At 39.7% G+C, this 9,986-nt stretch overlaps 1 non-coding gene across 1 annotated transcript; it reads right to left on the bottom strand.

The window, feature by feature from the left end:
* Positions 1-9,637: 9,637 nt before the first annotated feature.
* On the bottom strand, positions 9,638-9,744 carry LOC127088500 (small nucleolar RNA R71). The gene has a single exon (XR_007790334.1). It is a non-coding gene; the product is annotated as a small nucleolar RNA R71 (small nucleolar RNA).
* Positions 9,745-9,986: the final 242 nt, after the last annotated feature.

The following is a 9,986-nucleotide window of genomic DNA, read 5'->3' as shown; positions in this document are numbered from 1 at the left end:
ATAAAGATGAGAAAAAGAAAAACTGTGTAGAAACATCCACTTCTACCGAAAAAAAGAGAGAAAAAGAAATGAAAAAAAAGGTATCTGTATAGAGAAATGAAAAAATAAGCACTTGCCTTAGAAATATACTCATGCATTAATATGAATTTGAGTGGAAAAAGGGTCAAGATTGGACGACACCCAAAAATAAAATTCTTGCACAAAGAAAAACAACAACATGAATGCCGAGTTGTAAAACCTTTTGTAATCCATTTTGTTGTCTACTCTCCTACCGTACCTAAGCCCCGTTGCAACCCTAAAGACCTCTTAAAGTGTGTGAATTGTGTTTGTGCAGTTGACGTAGAATCTATTCAAAAAGTAAGAGTTGATATTGCATACCTTGATTTATTGAGTGCTAAACACCTTAACCTCGAGAGATTTGGTGAGTAGTGTGAAGAAGCTTGACGGTAAAAGAACTCTCTGAAATGATAAGGCAGTGGAGAATGTCGAATGGGTAAACCAAAAACTTAATCGGGAAGGAGAAAACAAAGTTACGAATAACATCAGCTGTGTTGAGGAAAGAATAGAATCCATGGTTGACCTCCGCTTTGTCTCTTGCATCACTTGAGGACAAGCAATGAGATAAGTTTGGGGTTGTGATCGGCCACCATTTACACTCAGTTTCCATCATCTATCCAGCATGGGATCTTCATGAATCGGTAGCTTTTTGCGTTTTATTTTAGTGATTTCTTTAGTTTATTGCATTTTATGAATTTCCGTTTGTTTTATGTTACATTAGTAGTTTTTCGCCTTTTGTCGCATTTTATGCGTTTATGTGTAGACTGTTGGTTTCCAGGTTAGATTACAAGTCCGAAAGTACGTACGGAAGAAGGGAGGTTAGAGACTTAAGGAAAAGCGAAAAACAGAAAAAATAGGGGGCTGACACGGGTGCCCGTGTCAGCATATGCAGAACAAGTGGGCTGACACGGGTGCCTAGTAAACAGTGGGCTGACACGGGCACGGGTGCCCGTGTCACCTAACACGGGTGTCCGTGTCACCTGACACGGCCCATGTCAGGATGGCGTGCCTTGTTGAACCTATAGAGGAGCCAACACGGGCAACAGTGTCACCTGACACGGCCCGTGTTCGCCATTTCGCCAAAAATTCTAATTTTTCTTATTTTAACTCCTTTGGACATCCAGAGGGCATTTTGGGCATTTCACATTGTTTTTAGTTGTTTGGAAACTATTTAGTTGGAATTTGGGCACTGAGAAAGGGGGACTTTTGATCGTGAAAAAGAAAAGATACGAAAAGAGGAAGCAACCTTGCAAGGTGTGGAGAAGAGAAGAGATCTTCACGATCGGAAGCAGTTGAAGATCAATTTTCATCAACAACAACTTGTAATGTCTTTAATTTGTAATCTTTTGTCTTTGAATATTATGAGAGGCTAAACCCCCTAATGCTAGGGGGTGTCCCTGAATTGCTACTGTATGGATATTTTATCCATGTTCTTATAATCATTGATGTTTTCGTAATTCAAATTATTATACAACGTGCTTAATGCTTAATTTTCTCGGACAAATGAAATTCTGATCTCTGGTTAAGGTTTAGGTCAGACAAACCGCCTTATCACTTGTTGTATAATAAAACCCGCATTTAATCACCTAGGAATGAGGATCAAACTGTGGTTACCGTAAAGTCTTGATAAAATAAATATTTGTTAACAGCAATTTGAATGACTAAGGAATTAGGAGTGAAATTGCCTATTAAATGGTTTTGGCTAAGGAATTAGAGAAAACTACTCTGTAGAAACTGTTTTGAATTATAATAGCATCAATGTTATATGATATGGAAAAAGTGGAATACACAACAATTCATACACCTGGCTCTAGCATTATTTCTAATATCAATTAAAAGAGTTTTATACGCTTTATATTTTTATTTCTTATCAATTGTGAAAACAATCATCAAATCACATATGAACTTTTGTTCAATTGAATTATTATAAAAATTGATACTTTCTACGCAGTCTTCGAGATCGATACTCGGGATAACTCCCTTTTTATTACTACATTGGTGCAATTAGTACACTTGCTATTTTACCGATCACGCGCCATAACGGCTTATGAGTTGGTTTTTGATAAATTTCACAACCACCTGCCTTGTCACATTCGCATATGATGTCGCTTCAACCCATTTGGTGAAGTAATCGATAGCTACAAGAATAAAATGGTGACCGTTAGACGCCTTTGGTTAAATCATGCCAATCATGTCAATTCCCCACATGGAGAAAGGCCATGGTGAGGAAATAACATTCAGAAGTGTCAGAGGAATATGAATCTTATCCCCATAAATCTGACACTTGTGGATTTTCTTCATATATTTGCAGCAGTCAGACTCCATTGTCAGCCAATAGTAGCCTACTCTCAACATCTTCTTTGCCATGGCATGTCCATTGGAATATGTATCAAATGAACCCTCATGGACTTCAGTCATCAACAGGTCTGCTTCGTGTCTATCCACGCATATGCGCAGAACCATGTTAGAATTCCTCTTATAAAGCACATCGCCATTAAGGTAGAAATTGCCAGATAATCTCCTTAAAGTCTTCTTATCTTTAACAGATGCCCCAGGCGGGTAAATCTGACTTTGAAGAAAGCACTTGATATCATAATACCATGGCTTATCATCTTTCACTTATTCAATTGCAAATACATGAGCTGGTCTATCCAAGCGCATCACAGAATATTGGGAACTTCATTCCAATATTTCACCACAATCATCGAAGCAAGCGTAGCAAGAGCATCTGCCATCCGATTCTCATCTCGAGGAATATGGTGGAAGTCAACCTTAATAAAGAAAGTTGAAATCCTCCTCGCATAATCTCTATATGGAATGAGGCTAGACTGATTCGTCTCCCATTCACCCTTAATCTGATTAACAACAAGGGCCAAATCACCATAAACATCAAGATGCTTGATCCTAAGATCAATACATTCTTCCAAACCCATAATACATGCCTCATACTCCGCCATATTATTCGTGCATTTGAAGGTTAGCCTTGCTGTAAAAGGAAAATGTGTGCCCCGAGGAGTAATAATCACTGCCCCAATACCATTTCCATACTGATTAACAGTGCCATTGAACACCATACCCCTTCAGGAACCAGGCTCTGGCCCTTCATTGAGTGTAGGCTCATTTTAATCTTTCATTTTCAAATACAGAATCTCCTCATCCGGGAAGTCGTACTGAACAGACCGATAATCCTCAATTGGTTTATGTGCCAAGTGGTCAGCCAAGATACTACCTTTAATAACTTTCTGAGCTCGATACTCAATGTCATACTTAGATAACAGCATCTGCCAACGGGCAATCCTCCCAGTTAAAGCAGGCTTCTCAAAGATATATTTGATTGGATCAATTTTGGATATCAACCAAGTTGTATGATTCAACATATACTGGCGTAAACACTTAGCGGCCAAAGCCAAAGCACAACATGTCTTCTTAAGCGTTGAGTACCGAGACTCACAATCAGTGAACTTCTTACTCAAGTAGTATATCGCATACTCTTTCTTCCCTGATTCATCTTGCTGACCCAATACACAACCCATGGAGTCATCAAGCACTGTCAAGTACATAATCAATTGTCTCCCTTCAACAGGAGGAGACAAAATAAGAGGCTTAGATAGATACACTTTGATACTGTCGAAAGCTTTCTGGCAATCCTCAGTCCAATCATGACGATGATCTATCTGGAGGAGCTTGAATATAGGCTCACATGTGGCAGTCATGTGGGATATAAATCTGGAAATGTAATTCAAACGGCCAAGAAAACCTCGGACTTGCTTCTCCCTTTTGGGCGCAGGCATCTCTTGTATTGCTTTGACCTTGGCAGGATCAACTTCAATACCTCTTTCACTGACAATAAAGCCCAATAATTTGTCGGAACGGACTCCAAATGTACACTTGTTCGGATTCAGGCGGAGTTTGTACTTCCTCAAACGCTGGAAAAGCTTCAACAAGTGCTCTACATGTTCAACTTCTGTTTTTGACTTTGCAATCATATCATCGACATACACCTCGATCTTTTTGTCCATCATATCATGAAACAAGGTAGTCATAGCGCGTTGATACGTGGCTCCAGCGTTCTTCAAACCGAAAGGCATCACTCGATAATAGAATGTGCCCCAAGGTGTGATGAATGTTATCTTCTCCATATCCTCGGGTGCCATTTTAATCTGGTTATAACTGGGAAATCCGTCTATAAATGAGAAGACATTGAATTTAGTTGTATTGTCTACCAACATATCAATATGTGGTAGAGGGAAATCATCTTTCGGACTAGCTTTATTCAAGTCTCGATAGTCAACACACATTCAAACTTTTCCATCTTTCTTAGGCACAGGCACAATATTGGCCACCCATTGAGGATATGTAGAAGTCACCAGAAACCCTGCATCAATTTGCTTCTGAACTTCTTCTTTAATCTTAACTGCCATATCAGGATGAGTTCTTTTGGGCTTCTGCTTTACAGGCACACACTCAGGCTTCAAAGGCAGGAAATGTTGCACGATATCAGTATCTACACCAGGCATGTCTTCATATGACCAGACAAAGACGTCGACATGTTCTCGTAGCAACTCAATCAACCCCTTCTTAACAGAATCTTCAAGGAGTGCCCCAATCTTCACTTCACGAATGCAGTCTTCAGACCCCAAGTTAAATTGTTTCCAGATTCTCAAGATGCGGCTGAATGATCTTCTCTTCGTGCTCAAGAAGACGGGTAATCTCACCAGGAATCTCTTCAATATCATCTTCTTCTACTTCGAATAAAGGGAACTCAAAGTTGGGAGATGGTGTTGGATCATTATGTTCAATGGGTTTGATCAACCTGCATAATGATTTTGAGTATAAAAAGAGATTTCAGAATTCAAACAAGGCAAATCATTATGCAGATGAAAAGATTGATTTTATTCTCTTTTTTAGGGTTTTATGGTGATCACCAATTTCATACAAAAAAGCAAAAAGGAAAAATAATTTGGAAAAACAAACATTTAACATGTGATTTGAATGAATATCATTGTATTAATCAAAATGCCAACAATGTCATTACTTCTCCCTTTGGCATGGGAGAAGGGTTTTCAAACAAAATGAACACATTACGTGGACTTGTGGATAACTGTTGGAACATCCACAACGACCCAATTATTGCAGATTCCTCCAGGGATGACAAAGTTGCCAAGATCTTCCTCTTCATCATCTTCCACAATGGCTGCAGCTTCCTGATCTTCAACTGTGTGGATAAAACCACCACTCTAGAACAGCCCATGCTCATTGGAAATGCCTGAAGAATACCCTATGCCAGCCCGAGATTTATTATCTTCCATTCTGATCATTTGTCCTAAACCAGTTGTTGCACCATGCTCAATGGCCAACTTAGCATCATTGTAGGAAGAAAATGAAGAAGGTCATTTCTTTGAAGGCTCAACAATAGATAATGCTTGGAACGGAGTCCCAACCTCATCCTCAGCGTCTATATAGGAAAAGAAAGACAAATGGCTAACCAAGAGAGCCTTCTCTCCCCCTATCACCACCAACTTCTTGTTTGTGACAAACTTCAATTTATGGTGTAGGGTGGATGTCATGGCGCCTGCCTCGTGAATTCATGGTCTGCCAAGCAAACAACTGTAAGACAGATGAATGTCCATGACTTGAAAAGTGATCTAGAAATCACTAGGTCCAATCTTGATGGGGAGTTCTACTTCGCCGATCATAGTTTTTCTTGATCCATCAAAAGCTTTCACTACCACTCCATTCTGCCTCATGGGAGGCCCCTGATATGATAGTTTGGCCATAATGGATTTTGGCAACACATTAAGCGATGATCCTGTGTCTACCAACACATTAGACAAAGCATCATCCTTGCAGTTCATAGAAATGTGTAGTGCCAACACCACTGACGTTAGAAATGCTCACTACGGAAGTTGAGGGTAACGACACCTCCTTTCCATATTCTAGCATCATAACATTGTACCTGTAAGGAACAACTTTATCTGACGAGTATGGGTTAGGACCCGCTGGTTTGATCACAAGAGTGGGATAAACCTTCTTCTTGCTGCCATCATATTTGACGAAAACAGGCTCTGGAATCCTGAATACAGGAGAGATAACATCAACTTCATCCTCATTGCGATTCTGAAGTACTTCAATCATTCCCTGATCCAGCATCTCTTGGATGTCCTTTCTTACTTGTCGGCATCCTCTTTCGTTGATAGTGCACACCTGGCACCTATCATGGTCATGCTCATAGTGAATGTATCCATATAACAGTTTATGCATCTCGACCAAAGATTTCCTGATATCATTGACATACAGGACTTTATGTTTGCCAGGGCAACCCTGGACCATATTCACAGCAGCTTTCCCATGTTCGGGCAATGGGTTCTTCTTGACATTAGGACGTACATCTTCGAAAAAAAAAATCCCATTTCTCATAAGGTCTTGCACCTTGGTCTTCAAGGGATAACAATTTTCCACGTCATGTCCGGGGGCACCGGAATGATACACACAATGTAGTTCAAGCTTGTACCACCACTAAGGATTGGTCGGTACAGCAGGAGGGTCTCGTGGAGTGATTAATTTTCTATCGATCAGAGAAGGATAGATTTCAACATATGTCATTGGAATTGGATCAAAAGTGACCCTCTTCCTATCGTAGTTGGTGCTAGTGTTGTTGTTGTTTCGAGGCTGGTAGGCCTGCTGTTGCTGACGATACTGTTGTTGATATTGTTGTTGTTGTTGATGATGTTGGACTTCCCGAAAAGAAGGTGCTATATGAGCCATATGGTGGTTATTGGCAAGGAGAACAATCTTCCTCTTCACAGAGGGTCTTCTCTTGATATGGGAAGACACAACACGTGCCTCTCCCTCTTTCTTCTTCGTAAAGCTCCCATACCCCTTTGCTGAAGAGCCTTCATCCCGAGACAGACGTCCTTCACGGACTCCTTCCTCTAGCATCATTCCCATATTCACCATTTCGAGGAAGTCCGAGGGAGCACTAACAATCATCCTCTCATAGTAGAAAGAACTCAAAGTCTTCAAAAAGATTTTGGTCATTTCCTTATCTTCAAGGGGTGGCACTATCTGAGCTGCCAATTCACGCCATCTCTGGGCGTATTCTTTGAAAGCCTCCTTCTCTTTCTAGGACTTTGCCTTCAGTTGGTCTCTATCAGGAGTCATATCCACATTGTATTTATATTGCTTGACGAAAGCTTCGCCAAGATCATTGAAAGAGCAGATGTTCGCGCTATCCAAACCCATGTACTGATAACACTAAAATTTACCGTATTTTCGACTCCGATTTCACATGCATTCTAGTTGTTTTATTATCATTTTGTTGTGTTATTGGTATGTTTTCCTTTGTTTTCAGGTTTTTACTTTAATCGGAGCCCCGATCGAGAAAAGGAGTGAAAAAGAGCTAAAAACCCTAAAATTCAGCATTTTGTACTTGTGGCGTACCCCATGGCTGGCGCCATAGACCCTGCAATGACGTGTCCAAGCTCAACTTCCCTCAACTTCCACGTTCCCCACTACTTCCACTAAGGCGCCTCATTTTGTGCTTGTGGCGGGCGCCATGGCCTTGTGGCAGGCGACACAAGAGGAAAGTTTTTCCCTCCCATTTTCAAGTTGAGGGGCGTCCTTGTCATTTCCATCTTTTTACTTGCTTATAAATAGAAACTCGAAATCACTTTTACAATCATCCAAACTTAGAGTAGAGGCAAACTCAGAGCAACTTTGTTTCACTTAGGCATATATTCAGTTTTATAAAGTGGTAATCGCTTCGCATTAGAGTGTTACCACAATTGTGTAATCGAGTCTGTGATAGAGTCTGTAATCGAGTTTGGAGCACTTTGAAGGAAGTTAATCCTGCCGCCATTTTCATTTCCGCTTTGCAATTTATTCAACCCTCTGATTGGAGCAGGTTTTTATTACTTGTCTTTATCTTATTTATTTTCCCGCACTCGCTTTACTTTATTTATTTCTCGCACTCGCTTTAAATTATTTATTTCCTCGCACTCGCTTTACTTTCATTTATTTCTCGCACTCGCTTTAAATTATTTATTTCCTCGCACTCGCTTTACTTTATTTATTTTCCGCACTCGCTTTAAATATTTTATTTCCTCGCACTCGCTTTACTTTTATTTATTTCCTCGCACTCGCTTTACTTTTATTTATTTCCCGCACTCGAACTACTTTGATTTACTTTCCGCACTCGCACTACTTTTATTTATTTTAATGCACTTTTACTTTACCATGTCTAGCTAAATTTATAAGGTTAGAATGTAAGGATCGTAATTGAACCGATAATCCGTACAATTGTTCGTAGAAACACTTAAGGGCTATTTTAACTTTCAACTTAAGTTTTCCCGCACTTCAATTCCGTTGGGTAAGATCGAAAGCCGTCCAACGTCTTTTTAAACTTAATTGTTTTTAACTATTTCAAAAACAGCGAAATCGCTTTGTTTAGTTCATTAGGAGATTTTAACATTAAGAAGAAAAGAGATTTTAAAACTATTTTCGGACGCGTTTATAAGTTTAGAGTCTGGTTCGTAAGAACCTCTTTTGGTTAAGAAATCCAGGTTATAATACTTTTCAACTTAGTCAAGATACTATATTTCTTAAAAATAGGTTTACTACTCTAACGCAATGCGCGCCTTTTTATAACTGACAATAAGAGGGTTTGATTAGGGAGTACAACTCGGTTCTGAATATGCGAAAGCGACATTTCCTGTTAAATTAGTTCTTTTTAAAGTAGGAAACACTGCCCATAAGTAGCTCTATTAGCAAGTACTTGGATTATTAATTAATTACGTGAATTACATTCGACCCTGTCTTTATTAATTATATCTTTATTTCAATACTTTACTTTTCATTGCACACTCCAAAAAGCACCTATTTCTATTGCCTTTGATAAACACCATAACAATAGATAACGATAGATTGACACTTGGTCTCTGTGGATTCGACAATCTTTTATATTACTCTGACGCGTTCGTATACTTGCGAAACACCGCATCAAGTTTTTGGCGCCGTTGCCGGGGACCAATTTCGTCAAATTTCATTTTCCTGTTGTTATATCATTTAGACTTAGGCTATTTCCCGCCGGTCAATGCGAAGAACTCGCAGCACTGGAAGTTTAAGCTTAGTACACCCTCTGGCGGAACCTGAACGTTACGCTCGCACACGTTTATTCTTTCATAGAATTAAGAGAGCTATGGCCGAAGATCAAAACCAAAGACCTCTTAAAGATTTCGCTCAACCATCTAATGAAGAACCTAGTTCTAGTATAGTAAACCCAACCATCCCAGCTAATAATTTTGAACTTAAACCATCCCTGTTGCAACTAGTGCAACAGAGACAATTCGCAGGTCTCGCTACTGAGAACCCAAACCAACATTTAAAAATATTTCTTCAATTAGCAGACACTTTTAAAACCAATGGAGCTTCTCCTGAGGCAATACGTTTAAGATTATTTCCTTTTTCCCTCAGAGATAAAGCCCTATCATGGTTAGATTCCCTTCCACCCAATTCCATTACGACTTGGGATAACCTTAGAAGAGTTTTTCTTGCTAGATATTTTCCCCCGAGTAAGACCGCCGTTCTTCGAAACCATATAACTAGATTTACCCAAAACCAAGGAGAATCGTTGTTCGAAGCTTGGGAGAGATATAAAGAGTTGTTACGAGCATGCCCACATCATGGTTTAGAAAATTGGTTAATCATTCAAACCTTCTATAATGGACTTCATTACAACAAAAAGATGACCATCGATGCTGCCGCAGGCGGTGCTCTAATGAAAAAACCTTATCCTGAAGCTAGTGCCCTCATCGAAGATATGGCTCAAACCATCAATCATGGGGAGTCGAACGAGCGACAGTTGAGAAGAAGGAAGCCCAAGGAGGAGTGCATGAACTAAGCTCTATAGACATGATGCAAGCTAAAATGGA

The sequence above is a fragment of the Lathyrus oleraceus genome, chromosome 5 (genome assembly GCF_024323335.1).
Source record: "Lathyrus oleraceus cultivar Zhongwan6 chromosome 5, CAAS_Psat_ZW6_1.0, whole genome shotgun sequence".
Taxonomy (NCBI): Eukaryota; Viridiplantae; Streptophyta; class Magnoliopsida; order Fabales; family Fabaceae; genus Lathyrus; species Lathyrus oleraceus.
Note: the sequence above shows the minus strand (reverse complement) of the source record. Positions and strands in the feature narration are given on the sequence as shown.